Genomic DNA, 21,527 nt, shown 5'->3' with positions numbered 1-21,527 from the left:
CAAAAGATTTAAGGGAGTATGGAGTGGAATGTTGGTGTCCTTCCTACCGTTTCCCTCCCCAGAGACTGCCACTGGGACCGGCGTGTCCTCCTCTACCCCGTGCATATAATGTACGCGCTAGTGTGTGTGTGTGCACACGCACAGGTATGTGCATACTTGTAAACATCAGCAGTAGCTTTCTGTGCGTGCTCTGGATTCAGGCAGCCCTGGGTCAGATCTTACCCTCCTCTTCATTAGTGCTGTGTCACTGGACAACTGTCTCTTCCCTCCGCACTGCCTGGCATGTCACACCCCTTCTTTCTCCCCTCTGAAGTGTTGGCCTTCACGCCAGATGGTCGAATGGACTTCGGTTTGATGCCTCTTCAGGAAGAGACCCGCTCTGCCGTTGGGGACCGTGCAGGTCAGCGTTTATTACTCCATGGCACCTGCTGCCAAGCCGTCTGTTAGGAAGGCTCAGGAGCCAGAAGCCGCCCCCACCACCGACGGGGACCGGGGCTCAGGAAGCTCTTTGAGTTAAAAGACCAGTTTGTGGGGGAGGGGGCAGTATTTGTAAAAGCATCCCCAGAAACACTCTGAGTGCCTTTCAGCTCCACCCTTGGCTGTGCGCCCCAGCAGGAATTGCTTGCGGAGTGTTAGTGTTCAGGCCCGGACTGGCCCGCAGCTCCCTGCGGGAGCAGCGGCGAAGCTCTAGAAGGACCCTCCATAGCCCCCGTGTAGTTATGGCTGTAGAAGGGGGCTCTGTTCCCTTTCCCCAGGGTGCGGCCTTATCCAAGTCACAGTCCAGGATCCTTGTCTCTTCCATGTGGCTCCATTGAGACATTTCTCAGGTGACGCGGCTCAGAGTGGGACTGTGCCTGTGTCCTTTGCGGCGATCCCCCAGGGAGGAGTGTGTGGCCCGCACGGTGGGGTCCCTGGCCTCTGTTTCTCCCACAGACCCTTGCACCTCAAGCTTTCCTCTTCCGTGCTGGGAGTGTCAGCTGTCAGGGGGCTCATTGCAGGTGGCTCTTCGGCTGAGCCCCCGAGAGGAGTGCTGTGGGCTGTCCACGGGGTTTCGGAATGTCTGGCCCTGGAGGAGGGGGCGGGGTGCTGGGAGGCATGATTCGGTTTGACCCCTTCTGTTACAGTTGAGGAACTGAGGCCCAAGAGGCTAGGTGACTAAGGTTGAAGGAAGCCACAGATGATCAAAGACACGAGGACTTAAGGCAAGAGAAGTCCACAGGAGGACACCATCGAAGTTCGAAGAGTAGAAGAAGAGGATGTTAGTGCCAATTTTAGTTTCCTGGTGACTTAGCTGTACTTGGAGAGAGGTTCTGGTATTCGGCTTGAAAAATGAAATCCGTAACACAGAGCATTTAGGGGTCTGCACTGTGATTCAGGAGGTGCAGCTGAGAAGACTTCCTACTCAAGACTGTAGACCAGGCAGTCCTGACTTGCCTTTAAAATAAAGCAAATAGCTTTACCGAGATATGGTTCACATCCCACGAAAGGCACCCTTTTAAGGTGTCCGGTTGGAGTGGTTTTCCTTGCATTCAGAGGTCCATGCGCCTGTCAGCACTGTCTAGACTTGGAGCATTTCACTGCCCCCAGGGAAGCCCCGTCCCCATTAGCAGTCACCCCGCACCCGCTCTCAGGCCTCCAACCACGGCCTGTCCCCGCGGGTTTGTCTGCGCTGGGCTGTTCATGTAAGTGGGAACACGGCCTGGGTGGCCTTGGACGCCTGGCTCCTCTTGCTGAGCCAGGTTCGCTGCACTCAGTTCGCTCCGCGTCGCAGCACATGCCGGGCCGTCGCTCCTTGTCGTGGCCCGGTAACCTGCGCGGTGTGGACGCAGCGCGCTCTGTCCATCCGCCCACAGGGTGGCGGGCACAGTCGTCTCCACTCTGGGGCTGTGCTCACGCACAGGCGTCTGCGTGGACGTGCTCCCGGCGTTACTCCCGGGAGTGGGCGTGGCTGGGCAGTGGGGTAACTGTGTTCACCCTTTCTAGCAGCTGCCGGACTGTCTTCCAGAGTGGCCGCGCCATCTTACGCTCCCACCAGCGACGCAGGAGGGTCCCTGTTTCTCTACAGCCTCGCCGACACTGGTTAGTTACTGTCCATCTCAATCACAGCCCGTCCTGGTGGGCGTGAGGTGGCATCTCGGTGTGATGTGAACTTTCCCAAATGACCAGGGATGTCGGGCACCGCTGTCACGCGCTTGTTAGCCATCTGTAGGTCTCCTTCGGGAGGTGAGTCTTCCTATCCATCTTTGCTTGCTTTTCGATTGGGTTGTTTGTCGGCTTGCCTCTTAGGCCCCACCCTTGGGTCTTCTCTCTGTCCTGTACAGTATGGCAGGTGGGCGCCCCCTTGTCCAGTGGGCACCCTCTCCATGTCATGGGGTCTGTGCCTGGCGTCTTGCAATATGTTGGGATTTAACCTCCTTTCCTGTTTAAATATGCTGTAGGGGACTTGAGACCCTTACAAACTGAAAGGCCTTGAAGTTCTACGTCTTTCCAGGAACAAAGTTCTAATTGTACATCCAGGGGTGCTCACTAGGTCTTCCTTCAGATACTTAGCAGTCACATGACCCACAGCACGCCAGCTGCAGGCGAAGCTTTCGCAGGCAGAGACTGTACCGCCTGTTGTTCCGGGCTCGCGCACGGTCTGGGGTCCAGTGCTCCCTCTGCAGTAGGGCGGGGAAATGCTTGTTGGTGGGCACGGGTGCACTTCAGGGACGGAGTCATTTCTGCAGCCCTCTGGCAGGTGCAGGACGTGTTCAGGCATGAGAGAGCGTGCCTGTGTGTGCCTGGTCCTGGGCCCGGGCTTTCTGAGTGCACCCGGCTACGGTTGCTCCACAGCCCTCCGTCCTTGGGCAGGGTGGCTGGCTGCTGCTATTTATGTGACTTTCTCAGTGATTGTTTCTAGTTCAGCATCTAAGAGTCTACTTTAGTTCTGTAAGTGTGTACAGCGTTGATCACCCACACCTGCCACGAGACACCGGCAGGCGCTTTGTCCTGGCTCGGTCCCGACTGTCACGGTTCAGTCACAGTGATTTGTGGAATTTAAACTTTTTTTTAATTTATTGATTTGAGAGTGAGAGAGAGAGGGAGGGATGGGGGGGGCAGAGCGAGAGAGTGACAGCAATTTGCTGTTTCACTTACTCGTGCGTTCATTGGTTGATTCTTGTATGTGCCCTGACCAGGGTGGAACCTGCAACCTTAACACATCAGAAGGACACTAACCAGCTGAGCCACCGGCCAGGGCAGGGATTTAAAGTTTCTTTGACATTTGAAGCTAAAGCCATTTGTAGGAGCAGATAGATGGCCCCCTCAGATGAGAGGGAGTTTCGGAAGGAGCTGTGCTTTCCTTCCCTCCCACCGGCTCAGCTCTGAGAGTGGTGGTGCCAGAGGAGCCCTAGGGAGGGGAGCTGGTCTCTGACTTAAGCAGGTGAATGGTGAAGCGAAGGATTTCTGATTTGTTAATTTGTGATTTCTTGGGTTTTTCTGACTTGGGGTTATCTCCCCATCTTCAGATATGTCCCCTGGCTGTACGCGCGCGCTTTGCAAAATCAAGCTCAGAGACCTCTGGTTGGCATACTTAGGCCAACAGTGGGTTGCACACATTCGCTGACCTCCACTTCCTCCAGAACCCCGCTGCAATGACAGCAACATAGGTATTTCAAAGTATGAAGCCGTGAGGACAAAGAAGGGGCGAGAGGACAGTAACAGAGAAAAGATGTCAAGTTTTGGAAGATGCAAAACGAGCGAAGATGGAGCGGAGTGAGCGAGCTGCAGTGCTGGGGCTGCTGAGAGATGGCGGGGGGCGGGGGGGGGGGGCCCTGGGAACAGGAGGCCTGTTTGCTGGGGAATCAGAGGCACTGGTGCCAGTCAAGGCAGGAGTGAGGTCTGGGAGTAAAGACGGGGGTTAGTTGGGAGCCTGTGTGGAGAGAAGTTGGACTCCCCATGTTACCTCTTCATCCTCGCAAACCAGAGAATGCCCCTCCCCTCTGCCCCCGAGAGAAAGCAGAGGCTCGAGCTCAGGAGAAATCAGACCGCGGAGGCTCCAGGCCGGAGTGCCTTGGGTGCGGCGAAGGGCAGTTCGGCACCTGCTGAGCGTCTGTTCGCCAGCGGGCTCCCGCCTGCTCCCCGTGGGCCGAGACGCCGTGAGGGATGAACTGTGTGAGACGCAGAGCCGCCTCGAAGCCGATGCCAGGTTCTGCCTCAGCCAGCGCGGCCCTCACAGTCCAAAGCCTTGCGAGTGTTTGCAGAGGCTCTATCATCTTTCTGTTGTTTTACTTTTCGATTTGAAATCATTCTGGATTCCCAGGAAGTTGTGGACCAGAGTTGTCCCTCGCACCCTGCAGCCCCCCGGTGGCTCCGTCTAACATAAGCACAGGAAGCGTCAGGCCTGGGCACGGCCTTGGCACACACTCTGCGCGCGGTCCGGGCCACTCTATCAGTAGTTCCACATGGCTGCCGCGCGGTCGAGGTGCAGAGCTGTGCCTTTGCCGCGAAGAGAGCTCAGCGGCCCACTTTCAGGTAGGAACGGAGAGCCAGGGGTCAGCAGACGTGCTCAGAGAACCCCCTGCGTGAACGAGGGGTGGAGGCGCCAACAAGCAGAGGGAAAGGCGTCTCAGAGGAAACAGAGCTGATGCTGACAACAGAAGAAACCTTCCAGACACAGAGCTTACATCCTCAGCAAAATAAGAGCCAATATTTTGTCAAGGAAATGAGACAGGATGCTCTAAAACTGAGAACAAGAAAGAATTCTTGGAAAGTAACGTAAATACGTAAATACTTGGGGGGGGGGCGGGAAGGAGAGTTGACAAAGACCCCGAGGAGAGAGGATAAAAACATCTAAAGTCTAGGCAATCTCTAGAGAGAGAAAGGGGAAACAAAGGACAGAAGCGTGTCAGAGAAATCTGAAATGTTTCCAGAACTGATGGTCATAGGGCTCCAGGATGGTGAATGGAAAAGCCCTAACTGGCACGTTGCGTAATTCCAGAACACTGCGGATAATGCTTCCAGAGAGGGGAACAGGTCGCGCACAAAGAGATTGGGGTGAAGGTGCTGGGACTTCCCAGCCTCACGGGAAGGCAGAAGGCAGTGGGGTGGGTTTCCAGTCTGCCGTGGGAGGCTGAGCTACAGCGACTGCTCGGAGATGCTGAGTAGACCGCAACAAGGCTTTGTGTAGCTGTGCTTGTAGGAAAGTAAGGGGATAGTGAGGAGCAAAACCCAAGGGATTTAAATCCAGAGCAGAATAGGCCTACTGGTTCGGCGGCCCTGGGTGCGGGTTATTGGACCCCAAGATAATAGAGGCTTGGGTTTTCATGAACGTGTAAGGAATTGCAATACAAATCCCCTCAAAGGGCTCTTCCTGACCAAAGGGATGCAGGCAGTCTCCTCTGTGGGTCCAGAGCGGGGCAAGGATGGGGATCAGTGCCCCACTCGCTGAGGTGCGGCGGGGGGGTCTCCTGTTACACCCGCATCCGAGGGCAGTGCCAGGCCCCTGTGGCAGGCGCAGCCAGGCTTGCAGAGTGGCCCTTTAACTGCAATTCCCGAGATCGCCCCAGATGATGAGCTCTTGCTAGGAAACTGCTAGACACGCAGAAATTATAAGCAAGAGTCAGCCAGCTGTCACAACAAAAAGGGTTTCCAGCATTTAAAAACTGCAGATAATAGGAGAGATTATAAAATATATAAAGCGATCGAAATAATTATAGATTCACAGGAAGTTGCAAAAATGTACTTCCAGAAGCAGGACACTAAGCCCAGGAGAAAGGAGAGGGAGAAGGAGTGGGATACAGGGCATCAGAAGTGTGTGGGAGCTCCAAATAAGCATTGGCTTATGAACCAGTGGCCATTACTAAATTGAGGAGAATTAAAAACAAAAATGCTGACAAGCAAAATGTGAGCGTGAGACGGGATGGTTGAATGAACGCATTCTAAGGTGGTTGAATTGTTGGGAAGGGGGAATATGGGTCTTGATTTGCTTTGGACTTTGAGTCAGGAAGACATATTAAAAGTTTACGGGGAACCACTAAGGTAGTAGAAAAAGGATTGGAAGTTTTCAAACCAATAGAGGAGAAGCGTGTGGAATTACAGAACCGAGGTCATCATTCTAGAAAAAAGAGAACAAAGAGAAAGTGTAGTCGGTGGAGAGCTCTGAAGGTACTAGAACTAAGTCTACATGGCCTCTGTCGGTGTCAGCAGTGACCGTCTGACAGGCTGCCCAGGAGGAGACGGCGTCAGCGGGTAGCCTGGGCGCTCAGAGGGAATTCCGTGTCCGGCCCAGCTGCCTGACAAGTGATTCTTTCCGGGTGTGCGGGGGCTGTAAAAACTGTGCCTCCCATGGGCCCTTAGACTGCAAGCTGGTGGGAGGTGGGCTTCATGGGGACAAGGGAGTTTTCTGGAGCCCAGGAACTGAGCTTCCACATGGCAGGCCGCACAGGGGAGTGCACCTTGGAGAGGCAGTTGGGGGGGGGGGTGGCATTCTGCAGGAGGAAAACTCCGAGAACAGGACAAAACCCAGGAAACGCGGGAGGGGTCCCTGGTGCATGTTTGGAAGTGTCGAGGATGGGCACAGGACAGAGCTCTCGCTGGGCGCACAGGGTGCGTGCGGTCACTGCGCCACTGGGCTCTGGTGTGAGGTGTGAGCTGTGCCCGCTCCAGGACAAGGCCTTTCTGTTGCCGCAGTCGCGGCCAGAAGTAAGAGTATCGGAAGGGTGGGCTGGAGGTAAGGGGTTGTCAGGGGCTGGTGAGAGACTGGAAGGCGGTCGTTAGTGGCATTTGCACTGATCGGGAATTCAAGGCGCGAGCATATTGTTAACGTGTCACGGGTGACATGTTCAGACCACCGAGAAATTAGGAAGTGGCCGACTCGAGGGAGCTTTTTGGAGCTAGTAAGACAGGGACAGTTACTTTGTGTCGTCAAACCTTTTGTTGCTCTTTGATTTACTGTGTTTTTTAAATTTTTCAGGTTTAAACCAACACTGTTCCGTAGAAATACAGTATGAGCCACAAGTAATTTAAGATTTTTTTTAGTGGCTACGTTAAAAAAAAAAAAAGGAAAACGGAACCGGTGAAGTTCATTTTAATCAATTTTATTGAAGCCAGCATAGACCCACAATATCATTTCAACATGTAGCAAATACAGGAAACATTAAGGCCGTAGTTCACACCTTCATCCTCAGCCTTTGGAACCCTGTCTGTGCTCTAGCACACCCCGTTCATAGTCGGTCACGTTCCGGGGGCCCCGTAGCCAGAGGCAGCTCACGGCCTCCCTGCTGCACAGCGCAGGGATGACCCAGGAAGGACAGAGGAGTGCCTGTTTCCTGTGAGTTTGCAGTGATATGCAGACCTGTCCTCAAGAAGCCCACTGGTGCCCGACCCCAGTTTCTCGCCTTTGCCCAGACGCCCCTACTTTAAGTTATAATCACAGGCATGTGGACTCTTTCAGCATCCTCATGGTAGTCACCCGCCCGGGTGGCTTCACACACAGACATCACAGATACAGGGCGTGGTGAATCCTATGGAAAAAAATAGAAGGGGAGTGCAGAATGAGGCCGAGGAATTCTGGGTGGGCGGTCGGAGAAGGCCTTTCCTAGGAGGAGATGCCTGAGCAAAGACTCGGGTGCGGTTGTCTGGGGCAGATGAAGAGCCACGATTGTTCCCAGGAGTCTCTGCCTGCCCCTAGCCTGGTGCACGCACATCCGTATGGAGCTGCCTGTCCTCCCCACCCTTCCCTTGGCTCTGCACAGGCTCAGCCTCTGTTTCCCAGTGTTTCCTTAGCATCCGGCACAGCGCCCGCCATCCTCGTAGGTGTTTAGTTTGTGCAGTGACTGGGTGGATGGATGGTCAGCAGTTGATCAAGTGGGCAGCATATAATAAGGTCCGAGCCCAGACCTTTCCCCCTGGCTGGTGTAGCTCAGTGGATTGGGCATCGTTCTGCAAGCCAAAAGGTCACAGGTTCAATTCCTAGTCAGGCACACGCCTGGGTTGTGGGCCAGGTCCCCACTTGGGGGCATTCTTGATTGATGTTTCAGGCAACCAATCGATGTTTCTCTCCCTTCCTTCCCTTCTCTCTAAAAGTAAATAAAATCTTTAAAAAAAAAAAGCCCAGATTTTTTACAGGGCAGACTGTGTCCCTGCCCAGCCCATGATAGATCCAGGACAGGACTGGAGCCTCAGGCCTGAGAAAAGCCATGAGACCTCCAACCGTTGCTGCGGGCCTGCTTGCCCCCTCCAGTGGCTCGGTTGGCCCTTGAAGGAAGGACCTTAGCGGAGCCCTTGAAGCATCGTCATTCAGGCTGTGGTCCTTGAGAAGGTCTGCGTACAACCTGCTGCAGGTGGGGAGGGTTCTCCAGACCCCGGCCTGGTGCTGCCTGCTGGTTCTTCAGGCCTTCGGTGCAGCATGCAGGTGGCCCGCTCCTGGGACCCATGGGTTAAGGGAGATAGAGCCAGGCCAGAAAGGAGAGAAAGGAGAGCTGAGATGTTTATTTCATCAGGGGTGTAGCGCATCCCCAAAGGTGGCCAGCCCTGCCCAGTCGGGGGTATGACACCTGAATGCATCCACTGTCACGCGTTAATGCATCCTGCTGGTGCTTGGCACTACCACTTTTGGAGGGACACAGTATAGCTGCCCAAAGCCGTGCCCCATGCTCTGGTGGCTTGGTGAGGGTGACGCTGGTGTTTCATTCTCTGGAGGGGGAGCAGACAGTGTAGCATCAGCCACAAACTGATGGCAGGCTGTGACTTTGTTCTGCAGTATTTTCCTACAGGTGGATGCAGCATGGGGAGCTGTCGTGGCTGGGATGTGTCCCATTTCCTGCTAGAGGACCAGAGGGCCTCTTGGAGATAAACCTATAGCCCCAGTAGGTATTTGTAGGGATTTCCTCCTCACCTCTGTCTCCATGGGTGTTGGGAATTGCCCTGCCTGGTTTCAGAAGCTGTAACCCCCCATGGCTAACACTGAGTGAGAGACCTTGGGACCCTAAGCCACTAAGGAGACAAAGCTTATCTCCCTGGCAGGGGCGTTGCCTCTGCCCCCTTTTACTTCACCATGCTTGGCCCCGAGCGGATGACCGGTTAGTCAATGACTGGTAAAATTCCTCAAGGGAGGGATGACCTAAGACAGGCACGGTCACAAAGGGGCCCTCAGGGAAGGACTTGGGGGGCTATAGAAAGAGGGGTTGATGGACCCTCAACCTTCAGCCTTGACATAGCCTGAGTCCTCATTCTGTCTGTGAGAAGTCTCCTAATCTCTTGGCTGCCTTACTTCCCCTGCCTGATTTAAGCCTGAAACAATACCAGAGGTGGGTGTGGCCCTGTGCTGGAAAGGGCAGGTTCCCTGGGGCGATCAGGCCTAAGAAAGAATGCATAATCCCTGTGAAACCTGCTTTGCTAAGAAAGCCCTCGATTTAAATGATAAGGGTCCAAGCATGAAATGAGTTTGTTCCCCAAAATTTTATGGCCCTTTAGCTAACAGACCCTGACTCAGAATAAGCCCTCGGAGTTCTTTGAATGTTATCTGTTGTTTGGTCATTTCTGCCTGGCAATGATTGATGAGCTTTACCTGTATTCCTGTGCAAACTGAACCCAATAAAATCCCTCTGAGGAACAGGCTCCTGGCCCTTCTCCTTGAGAGATCGGCCACCTTTCCTCCCCAAGCAGATCACGTCTCGGTAGACTTATTCTCATTCATCATGGCCCCAGGGGAGCTCTGCAGGCGGAGCCCCCCATCCCCACCAGGCTGGTGGGGAGTCCTTTCCACTTTCCAGCCCTGCCAGTTAGCATGAGCTCAGCCCAGAGATGGCCTGCCACGTGGGTTTAATTTTGCTTGAAATCTTTCCTCAGAGGTGGCTACCTGATCTAATTCTCGTGATACAGAGGCTGAGGGAAGGAAGACATCACTGTTGGGGTGGGCACTGGGGAGTGCTGGCTCCCGCAGGCCGTGTCTGCTGACCCCCGACCCCTGTGGCCTTAGCCTGTGGGTTCTGTGGCTGTGACATCGAGGGTGGGGTGGGGCCTGTTTGGGAGGCCGTCAGAGCTGTCACCAATGATGCGAGACCCTGGTTGTTACCGGCCTCAGGGTCTTGTGTCACCTCCTCCTTGGCTTCCTGGGCCGTTACCAAGCCCCTGCTTTCCTGGGAAAAGGAAACCTTGGCAGTGCCCACCCCAGCCAGTCTCGGCAAGGTGCAGTTTTGGAATCGAGGAAAGCGGGGACCCAACACTGTTCTGACGTGGCCATTCCGGGGCAGAGGGTGACAGCTGCCCGCCCCTCTAGGGTGGTGTCTCCTTGCCTGCCTGCCTGCAGGGTGGCCCAGCGGTGTGTCGGGATGGTTTGGGGAATTCTGTACATTTCTCCACCCTGAGCTCATAGGTCTGATAAAAACAACCCACAGGAAGGGCAGCTCCCTGCTCCCCGCTCCACCGCTGGTTCACTGAGAACCTGGCCCTTGAGGACGCGGCCTTGGATCAGGGCTCTGGTGTGTTATTTTTACAGCCTTTGCTACCACATTTGCGTCCTTAAAAATAGCAGTGCTGAGTGAGTCCCTTTCCTTCTGAGTCTGCTTCAGAAGGTAGGATGCGTTTTGCAGAGAGCATGGCTATCGATTGATCCTCAGTGATGGGCGCGGACCGAAGGAGCCGCAGCCGTGCTGGGCGGAGGTGGGACCGGGCATCGCGAGCTGCTGTGGGAAAGGAGGAGGCCTCAGCTGTTTGCCAACTGAAGGTGACGTCATTTTGAGACTGTGTTTGTCATTTTTCTGAGGGTCTGCAAAGGGGGAGGTGAAGAGAGGGGAGCGGGAGTGGCTATCCACCGAGGCCCTGGAGGACTTCTGAGGGCGGGGAGCAGGTGGTGACACGCCCTTCCTACCAGGACGGTCCTACTCAGACTTGGAGCTCTGGGGTGCTGGGAGAGCGAGATGTTAAGCGCCAGCTTGTTCCCATCCAGCAGCCCTGCTCTAAAAATCAGGTTCCCGTGGTCACAGCGCAGGCCCAGGGGCTGCCTTCTGCCTGGAAGTCTGAGGCGGCACACCTGGGTCCCGGGTGCTTGCAGGTGCAGCCTGGCAGAGTCTGGGCGGTGGGTGTTGAAAGCCGTCCCGGGGCCTGGGGCTTTGTTCTTGGCATCTGTCTGGGAATCAGCCTAGCTTGGGGGCTGGACCGCCTGGGCAGAGGTGGGTTACAGCTGGTGCCCCCCATTTGGGGGACCTGGTGCCCGTGCACCTGTCTAAGGGTGAACCACGGGAGCATGTCAGGGATGTGAATGGCGGGTCCCAGTCAGGTCTCCTTGGTTAGGTATTTTAATCTGCTTTGCTTGTGCATCTTGAGCCCCAGAATTAAGTCTTTAAAATTTTCTAAAATTAAATACTAATTTTTAAGAAAATACTAATTTTCTAAAAGTAAATACCCTTAAGTAGGTGGAGTTCTGTTATGTTCTAGAAGGTAAACTAGTTGAAGTGGAATAGTTTTAACCAGGGTAATTAATAGGTTTGCCTGGGAAAATTAAGAAGCAGATTTCTGGCTTTATGCAGGGATTCGTTCAGCAGGTCGGGATAAAAGTCAGGAATCTGCCCTTGAAAGGAGATCCGAGTCGTCTGATACACAGTTGGGGTCCAGGCTGGGCCTTCTCCCCGCAAGGGGCTTGTCCAGGCTGCCCCCGCTTTTCTTCCTGACCTCCTGCCGTTCCACCACTGCCGCCCTGAGTGTCTGGGCTTCGTCGCTCTCTCTGTCGTAACGGGGCTGTTCCCACCGGTTGCTCTTCAAAGGCGGCCGTGCAGGATCAGCCGAAGCACCTCCTTGCCACTGCTGATTCTAAGGCATGGTGTCCAGAAGTGGGTGTTGTGTGGTTCCAGTAAATTGTGACCTCTCACAGGAAACGCATCCTCCTCCAGGTTTGTGGCAGCCTGAGTCCTGGCTGAGAAGTCCCTCCGGCCCCTGGCCCCGGGGAGCCCAGAGGAAGGAGGGCAGGTTCATGCCTGGATGTACAGAGAGATCACTGGAAGGCCAGGGCCCTGTGTCTCGGGGGACGGCATCTGTTTGCTAGTCACCCTTGCTGCCCCAACACCCCAGGGCCATGGGGGTGGGACTTGGCAGAGCTCCCTCCAGGGCACCCCCTCTCTGTGACAGCCCCTGCACCTGGTTTCCTGTCTGAAATGGGAGCTGCCTCCCCCGGAGGAGGCTCTGGGGGCCGAATGAGGCCTGTGAAGCACTCACAGCTTGTCCCTCTCACCTCCCTCCACCCCTCACAGCCTCAGTGCCCTGCCTGCGGGACCCTCGGCCACACCGCGGGTACTGGCAGCCCCGAGAGGCCAACCAAGCACCCCTCCCACGCGCTCTGATTTACTCTTGGCTGCTTCCTCATCACCGTGGGGGGTGTCCATGCTCATTAAGAGGGGGGTATTTTGACCATATAAGTAGGGGATGGTTATTTACACACCAGAAGACACTCTGCGGGTTTCCTTAAAGCAGCATTCCTGGAATAGCCCAAAGCCCGTCACTTTCTAAAAAGTTCTTAGTAGCCGGTACCTAAATCAAGATGCGGCTGCGCGGTGACTTTCGCATCCTTTTCACTCTGTGTGATGTTACCTCGTGTACTTGTTTTCTCCAGCTGAGCCGTAAGTCCCTCCGGAGGGAAATGTCAGGGCCTGGTTTAGACTGTGCCCTGGTGCCCCTGCCCCTGGGCTTTCTCAGGCTATGCAGACCAGGGGCACTTTGCTTTCAGCCGGCCTGCTTGGATGACCTGCAGGGATCACACTCAAAGACCCCCATAGCCCCTCAGAGGGGTGGGAGCCGGGCAGGTAGAAACTGGGTGACGTGGCAGGGTGTGAGCTCTGGAGCTGGCCCAGCCAGGGCCACCTGTCCCCGGTGGTGTCTGGCACCTGGGGAGGTGACGGGACTCCCTCAGCACATGCGGCTGGGGAGTGGTGACGTGATGCTGGCCTTGGCAGGGCCCCGTGGTGCCCCTGCGCGGGCTGCAGCCGTATCTCCCTGTGCTTTGGGGTTGGAGGTGCCCTCCTCCCTGTCCCAGGGACTCTGCTCTGTTGTGGGTTTGTCCCGGCTCAGTGAGCTGTCTCGGCCTGAGATGAGCTCCTGCAGGCGAGCCTTGGGAGAGGTGGCAGCAGCCGGGCAGACCGTTGAGGTTCTGCGGCCTAAAGAGCAAGCCAAGAGGGGCAGGCCAGTGGGCGCCTGTGTGTGGCCCAGCACCCCAGGGTGGGCCTTTAGCCCATCTGCTGGAACAGTGTGTGAGGGACAAGTAGAGTGTGTGAGGGACAAGTGGAGGCTGGTGTGGGTTCAGCGAGGTTGTTTTTCTTCCACGTGGGGTCTCTTGTAGTAGGCTGTGGGCCTGGCTTGCTGGACTCGGCCCTGTCCCTTGTAGCTATTTCTCATCCTGACTGCCTTTGAAATGCCAGTCAGAACAGCCAGGACTTGGAGTTGCATCCCAGTCGCTTTGGGGACGTCTTCAGATGCCAATTTCCAGAATTCTGTCCTGGGCACTGTAATGGACAGTGCGCCTGGGCACGGCCCTCCCCTGGCCCTCACGCTCCTCTCTCAAGAGCCACTGTTCTGCGAGGACAAGGTAATGTGCACACCAGTCGCCTGGAGACCTTGTTGGCCTGTGGGGTCCGAGGCAGCAGGGTTGGGTTGGGCTGGGCTGGGGCCTGAGAGCCTGTGTCTCCACTGAGCCTGGGAGAGGCCAGGGCTGCAGCCAGGGTCCAGCTCTGAGAGTCAGCGTGGCGCCGATTGCTCCAGGGGCAGCCAGGGCTGTGCTGGAGGGCCACGTGCCAGTGGGGAAGGGCAGACGGGCACAGCCAGGGCTCTAGGGCGCAGAGCCGGGCAGCTGTGGGCAGGTCACTCACTTCTGTTCCATGGGTGAGAGCAGTGGCAGCCATGTCCCCCCTCCCCACCCCCGTGGGAGAGGGAGCCTTGCAAGGGGCGGAGTGCGTAGAGCTCCACCCTGCTGGAAACAGACCTTGGTAAAGGTCTGCCCATGTGATCACCACCGTGCATCGTTCTGTGAACGAGCGTGACATCAGGCAGGTGGGGCCACGCGCTCTCTCTGCCCCCAGACAGTCGGGCTACTCCCCACCCACTCTCAGGGACAGCAGCCCGGCCACCAGACCAGGACATGAAATCGTGCTGACCACTTTTCCAGCGTTTAGTCATGCTTCTTGAGGAAGGAGGCCTTCTTCTCCTGAAGCTTCACATTTGTCCCCTCCCCTCAAACCCAGGAATCCTGGGTTGTTTGGTCCTTCTTAAGCCAGGTTGCCAAGACAAGGGTGCAGAGCTGGGCTTTTCTCTACTCGGGCTCTGGCCACCGGAATGCACCCGAGGGCCGCATCCCGACACCTCAGCGTCTGCAGAGGCCTGGCTCTGCTGCCCGGCTCCAGCTGGCCTGCTGCCAGGCACAGCTCTCCATTCTGCCCGGCACTCAGCAGGCAGTTGGACTCAGTCCCCTTTCTGTCCCCTTGGGCAGGCCGTGCCTCCAGGCCATTCCAGTAAGCCGGCACGCCGCAGCTTCCGAGCAGTGCTGCTGTCCTGCTGCCTCGAGGGCTGCTGGGCTACAGTGCGCCCTTGGAGAGAGGGGTCACTGGGCTGGCCCTGGGGGTTGAGAGCACAGAGGCCTGGCCAGTTCTCCCCTGAAGGCGGGGCGGGCGGTGTCCTATCGCTACCACTCTCCTGCCTCTGTGTGGGCAGACCCGTTGCCTGGCTTTCCCGCCTTCCCCCACCTGCTGACCAGAAACAGGCTTTTGCCCCGCCCCTGAGCTCAGCGTGCATTTGCGGTGTGTCAGTGTTTTCTGGTATTGTATTTTGTGTCCCCCGTCTAAGTGAGGTTTATACAGCCAAGGCACATTGCCGTATGTTTCTCTTCCCGCCTCATTCTGAATTTGTGGAAGACACTCACAGACCGTTGAGCAGATTGGCCTCCGTCTTTAGTGTAGCAGAGCTTCCGCTGAGTGTTTCTGTAGCACACGACTGACAGAATTTTCGAGTTAGGGGCACTGACATTTGTCTGTTCTTGCACATTGCCCAGCCATTCCCAGCTGTCCTCCCTGTCCCCCAAGCATGGGAAGCCCCTGGCCATTTGTGGTTTGATGCTGAACTCTCCTATCCTCAGGTGGGCAGCTTGCGGATTGCTGGGTATCACAGGCACAGCCACGGGTGGTCAGCTGCTCTGAGAAAGCCCTTTCCCTGGCAGCTCGAGAGCCACCAAACTGTCATAGCCCCCAATCCAGCTGGAGCTGGAAGCCGGCCCTGGGACGAGGCTAGAAGAGGGGCCCTTTGCTGCCACTCCTCCTGTCCCCGCCCCACAGTGTCTGCGGGCAGGCAGGCATGTCCCGGATCTGTGTTTGCTGGCGTTTCAGCCCTAGCCAGCGAAGCGCAGAGCCCGCACAGGGCACAGAGCGGTGGGGTGGGGCCTCGGACCTCTTGGAAGCGACCCCCTGTAGGACGGACGTTTCGTGTGTGCGTCACCCTTGCCGCTGGAGATGTCTTCTGCGAGCAGTGCCCAGCCTGGCTGCTTACTGCGTGCGGAGCGCTCAGGGTTCCTTTCACTTCCCAGTGCTGGCCATGACCACTCCACTGAGCTCACGGCCCACTAGTGGGTCACGACCCGTGGTTGGAAAACCACTGCTCTAGGGGGCGTTCCATTCTAGCATCGCCCAGACTTTTCCACAACTTCATACTCCGGGGTACACTTTCCCATCTGGCATCAGTAGCTCCTCTGGCCTCCAACGCTGCATTTGCTTCCCTCTCCTCATGCATCCATCTCTCCGCCACATCTTCGGCAATTCTTTAAAGATGGTACGCCCTCCTCGTTTTACAGTTGTATTGTTCTCGAGCCTTGAATCTGTAGGGAGTGCTAAAAAATTTCATTCCCCTCAGTCCCGAGTTTGAGCAAAGTCCCTGTTGAGTTGTCCCCCTATCCCCACCCTCAGAGCCGTGTTGGACCTCTCAGCCAGCGCAGCATCTGCCCTGCGTTCGCAAGTGTGCCTCCACTCGGTCTCGCACTGCAGTGCAGGGGAGCCGGTGTGCTCACAGCCCGGCGGGCCTCCGGGCACCGTGGCTAAGCATCGAGAGGCTTCTGGAGGTCTTGGGCCTGGCTCTGTCTAGCGAAGGGAATGCCTTACTGAGTACAAACCTGGACTGCGGTCCACTCTAAGGCATCCCCCATTCTCCACTGGGGCACAGGGTGGGTCCGGCAGCCACAGGTCCTCACGGCTCGAGACTGGTTTATTAATGAGCACCAGTGGGCACCGGGCATGATGCTGGGCCTCTTGTTCGGGGCTGCTCTCAGCTGTCAGTGAGGACCCGGCATTGGTGATGATGCCCTAACCCTAGAGAGACTAAGCTGGCTTCTCCCCAGGGGAGAACACCCCTGTCTTCTCGGTGTTTTCGCCTTCCCCGGAGTTTGACAGGAGACAGCAGTGGGGGTTGGTGGCTTCCAGCCTTGACACACAGGCTTGGGCACCTCTGTGGTCCTCCTCTGCCTCTGCTGGACTTCTGCAGCTTCCCCTCTTGCATGGCGAGCCCCGTTGAAGCAGGGTGCAGCCAAGAGGAGGACCCCAGGAAGGGATTTGTAATGGGGTCCAGGACTCGAGGTGTCCAGGAAATATTAGAAAAATGTATGTAGGATGTCCTCACCCCCACAAGCCTGAGCCAGGGGGGATGGGACACATGGAACAGGGCCATTCAGAGCTGTTTTGGGTAGCAACAGCTTTGTAGCTAACCCCTGGCAGTCATTTAACATATCTATAATCTTTAACTGGTTTCATAGATAATGTTAAATAGCTGTGGCCCTGCTTTGAGCCAGGGAGATGGGAGTGACTTCCACCCAAGATGGGTCTGGGAAGCAACTCCCCCCTGGTTACAGGGCCTGCAGGAGAGCTTGGAGATGATTGGCTCCACGCCATGGGGCCACACCTGCCCAGACTTACTATGGCAGCCCAGTAAAGCTGGAAGAATACGGGGATGCTGGCAGGTGTAACTGACTGTAGGAGGAGTCGGAAATGGGGCTGCAAAGGAAGATGGGCGCTGGGATTTAAACCTAGGCGCGGCAGCCATAGAAGGGGGAGGACCACAAGGTTTTGAGAAAGGAGTAGACCACGCGGCTCTGAAGTAAATGGGAGAACCACGAGGTTCTGAAGCAAGTAGATAGATAGAGGTCCATGTGGTTCTGAAGTAAAAGAGGAGAGTACCACGAGGTTCTGAGGGGAAAGGAAGAGGGCCAGGATCAGGCAGCTTTGGTGAAGTAAAGAGAGGACCACGCGGTTCTGAAGGAGAGTAGAGAGGACCACGTGGTTTTGGAGTGCTTCTTTTTGCCACGTGGCTTAGGCAGCAGGAGAGACTTTGCAGCCATAGAAAAAGGGGAGAAAGGACTCTTGCTGGTGGGCCATGAGAAGGTGCCACATGGCTTTGGATTAACTGGAGATTGCAGCAGCCACACAGCTGATGGAGCCGGGAGCCTGAATCACGGACTTCTACTTCCTTTCCTGAGACACGGTACCCTGGACTGGGCACAGGGAGAGGGAAGGACTGTGTGCATCTGTGGGTGTTCTAGAGGACTTTAGTATCTTATTGAAGACATTAAGTCATTACTCTAAGTTTGTGTAACTTTTACATAAACAATTCCTTTCCTTTTCACCAGTCTCTGGCATTGAGAGACGTCTTTCCTCTGGCAGCGGGCATTTCGAACCTAGCAGGTGGGCGTGGGGGAAGGAACCTCCAGAGACAGAAAGGGGGAATCCTTTCTGTAATAATTTATCATGAACCACCCCCTGCCTTGCTCTGCAACACCGTCAGCGTTCTGGTGCGGGTGCCAGTGACCAGGCCTGAGGCCACCTTCCATTCCCAGGGCACGTGCTTGGCCTCCACCGAGCGGGCCAGCCCTTGGGGCCCCACAGTCCTGCAGGATGTGGTGTTCAGATCCACTTGGAAGTAGCTTCTTGTGTCATTTCCTCCATTTCAGCCTATTGATCAGCCTCAGTTTGCCCTGTTCTCTCCCTGGAACATTTTTATACAGTGAGTTTGGCTTCTTCCAGGTCAGTCAAGACAAATGTCATAAATGAAGGTTTAGACCAAGAGTTGTGGGACCAGCTCAGCTCCTGCAGTGTTTTGGTGGAGAGGAGGGTGGGTCAGGGGAGGCAGGGAGAGTGGTCCTCCTGGCAGGGTGGAGCTCAGGGAACTCTAGAGGGGGATGGGAGGGGTGCCCGGCGCCTCCCTGCCACTTGGCCGCCTCCCTCGCCATCGTGTTGTTTTCTGGCTTGGAGCCCCTGGTCAGCCCTTCCCTCAGTGTTTCCTCCCCCCCTCGGGACCACCCTCTCTGCAAGCAGCCTCAGGGCCTCCCAGCCTCCACTCCACTCCTGCGATGCTTTGTTGTGGGGGGCGGGGCTCATGCTGTTGGACTCCGCCCACTACATACCAGAAGTCCCTTGCCCCAGTGGTGTCAACTAGAAGTGTCCTCTTGCAGGGGCAGGATCGCCCCCATTGGAGAACCAAGCACTGGGCCGACTGGTCTCCCAGCATGGCCTCTGCCCAGCAGCGTGTGGTCCCTGTACTGTGAGGGCCAGGCAGGCCCTCTGCGCAGAGCCCTGCAGCAGCCTGGTCTCGCTCAGGAGGAGATCTAAGGCCTGAACCACTTGCCCTGCACAGCCCTCCCAGCCTCTGCTGGGACAGCCCCTCCCTCCCTGCCCTTTGGAGTGGCCCCTTTAAAGTGAGGCCTTCGCTCTCCCCTCCCACGGCCAGGCTCTCTCTCACACACCCGCACTGCATTGCTTCTGTGCGGCACTTAGCACTGCCAGGCCCAAGTCTGCCTGTCAGTCTCTGCTCCCCAGGGTGCCGGGAGGGGCACTGCCGAGAGCAGGAACGTGGGTCCCAGCATTCGTTGCGCCGGTGCGTGAGCTCTCTGGAAGCAGGTGCCGGTACCCCTTGCCACGGGGCAGGTGTGTCTGGTGCTCCTGCTCCCGGAGGAGGGCGTGGGGGCATAGGAGTCGGTTCTTGGCTCCAGCAGACACGTCACAAGTGTGCAAAGTAATGCGTGCTCATTTTAAACCCCCTCGCTCGGAGACACGTTCCCGTTTTGGTGTTATCTTTTCTTCTTTTTTTTGTTTTAATGCTCAGAAACTTCTGGTAGCTACAGCTCTCACTCAGAAATGCTAATAGTTCACCACGTCAGAGGTTCGGGAACTCAGGGACGACAGTTGAAACCTGTCCCACCTCAGACCCCACCCTGGTAGCACTGTGTTTAAAACCACATTCAGGCTGCACCTACCAACAGCAGCAAAGCACACGGCTCTGTTCCTGGGGTGGCTTTGCTCTGGAAGTGCGGTTTCCTGGAGCAGGTACAGCACCCTTGAGGTCAGTCTCTGGGGCGTCTGGTTCTTGTGATATGGGGACCTGCCGCTTGATCTTCTGTGGGTGTGATGAGGGGAGGAGGGCTTCTCCCACCTGAGCCCTCCGGAGGCGCTGGGGCCTGCAGGCACGGCAGCTGGGCCCCAGCAGCAGCCTTCCCTGGGCCCCAGAAGTGAACGGAGCGTTACTGCTTTCACGACCAGGAGAGCCGCTGTCTGTCAGAGTGGAATGTGTGGGCCTTCCAGGGACGTGCTCTCCTCTGTCCTCTCTGCCGCTAGGGGGCCAGGCGACGAGCTGGACTGCGGGGTTCCAGGGCCGGCTCCGCTCACTTCTCTGTGGAATGGGAATGGCAGTAATGGTTTGCTTCCTCGGGGGAGCCGGGGGTTGCTCACAGTCTAGAACTCAGACTGTGGCTAGAACGTGGCCGAGAGCGTAGTCGGCACGGGTGGAGCTGGGCGTGCACAAGCACAGCAACCCCTTCCAACACAGGGTGCAGGGCGCCCGGACGGCAGCAGGGAGCGGAAGCGGAGCCTGCTGAGTGAGAGGCACACAGCTGGCAGAGGGCGGCCTCCGTGGAGAAAGGCAGCATCCAGGGCGGGGCACGCGGGTGGCAGGGGAGCCCTTCTATACGTCTGCTCCTCATTTTCTGGGATTCCCGAGGAAAGGGAGTGTTGCCAGGATAGCGGCACCCCAGCACACGGTTCTCCCTGCCGCTCCCACTCTGCTTCCCCCCGTGTCAGGGCTCTTGAGCAATGTCGCTCCTTGTCCCGGGAGACTAGAGGGGCCTGAGGACCAGCTTCACCAGGCAGGGGAGTCTCACACTGGCAGGTCAGGAGAGGCTGGCGTCGGCTCACCGGGCTCCCTGTCCCACCCGGGGGGCGCTGTGGCCGAGGCGAGCAGGAGACGACCTACCCTGGCCTGGCGGTGGTGCCAGGCAGCTTCTGCGGGCTGCGTGGCTCCTGCTTAGGCCTCAGCAGGAACCTCCATTTCCCCTGCACCTGGGGAGCGCGTCCCATCAGAGGCCACACTGACTGAGGGCCTGCGCCCAGGCCACTGTCCTGCAAGCTCTCCTGAACACCAACACAGTTGCCAAGGCAGGGACGTGATCTGCAGGCTCCATGTGGGCCCCTCTCGGGGGCCCCTGAGCTGAGTGCCATAGCTCATACCAAGAACGACCTCCCCTGCCACCCCACACAGCACCGTCTCTCTCCCGTTGAATTTCCTGGGGCTGCAACTTCTGGTGTCTATGGCACGTTGGAAAGCCCCGAGTCTGAAATGAGAGAGGTCTGAGAGAGGGTGGGTCGCCACTGATAATGCCACGTTCCAGACCAGAGGCTTGGGCACAGGGGTCACAGGGTAGGATGTTCTTTGCATTAGAAAAGTGGCACTGTTGGGCCACCACACCCATAGCAGAGGGCCACATGGCCCCACACAGCCTCCTGGGATCTTTGAGCAGAAGCAGAACTCAGGGCCTAGGACTCAGAAGAGCCTCCACCCGGGGCCGTGTTGTCCGGCGGAGGGATCACCGCCAGTGCTTGCGGAACCCCTACCACGTGCCCCGCGCCGCCTTGGTAACCCCCTCCACCGCTCAGAGATGGCCGCTGTCCCCTCATTTTATACCCACAGGCGTGCGCGACTGGCCTGAGGTTTCCGAGCTGGCACATCTGTGTGTCTGGCTCCAGGACCCCCATGCTTAACGCCTGGGCTCGGTCTCATCTGGGTCACGGGCTTATGTTACCTATAGGAAAGTCTGACTGCTTATCGATGGCTAGGCCTGTCGCTCCCTGTTTATTTTTTTTAATAATCTGTGACTTTTTTTTAAGTCACAGTCTAGTTCTAGTGGAGTTGGTTTCAGTCATCATTGCCAAAATGTTGGTGACCTTGAGCCAGTGTCTCAGTTCTCCTGCTCTGGAGGTGACCTTTCCATGCCCCAGGGCTTGAGACTGTAGAGAAACATTGGAGGGAATAGCTCACCCACCCTGTGGTTTGAGGACTTGCAGGCAGGTGTCTGTCCTTGACGATGAGGGACTACAGAGGAGTGGCCCCAGGCTGGGGGCCCACAGAGCAGACTGACTGGCCTGACGGGGAACCTCTCCCCCCTGGGCTGTGGGAGGGGGATCCAGTGCCCGGCAGGGGGAGGGGATTGCCCTCCTGAGACCCCAGCTGCCCTCTTGGAGGAGGGCGGCCACTGCGGGGTGTTTGTG

General features: G+C 56.8%; 1 protein-coding gene across 2 annotated transcripts in view; it reads left to right on the top strand.

Moving 5' to 3' along the window:
* The window catches only part of UBE2O (ubiquitin conjugating enzyme E2 O), a 48,790-nt gene that overhangs the window by 12,847 nt on the left and 14,416 nt on the right, over positions 1–21,527 (top strand). The window lies entirely within an intron of this gene.

The sequence above is a fragment of the Desmodus rotundus genome, chromosome 9 (genome assembly GCF_022682495.2).
Source record: "Desmodus rotundus isolate HL8 chromosome 9, HLdesRot8A.1, whole genome shotgun sequence".
NCBI classification, from domain to species: Eukaryota; Metazoa; Chordata; class Mammalia; order Chiroptera; family Phyllostomidae; genus Desmodus; species Desmodus rotundus.
The sequence above is the reverse complement of the archived record's forward strand: the minus strand, read 5'-3'. Positions and strand labels throughout refer to the sequence as shown.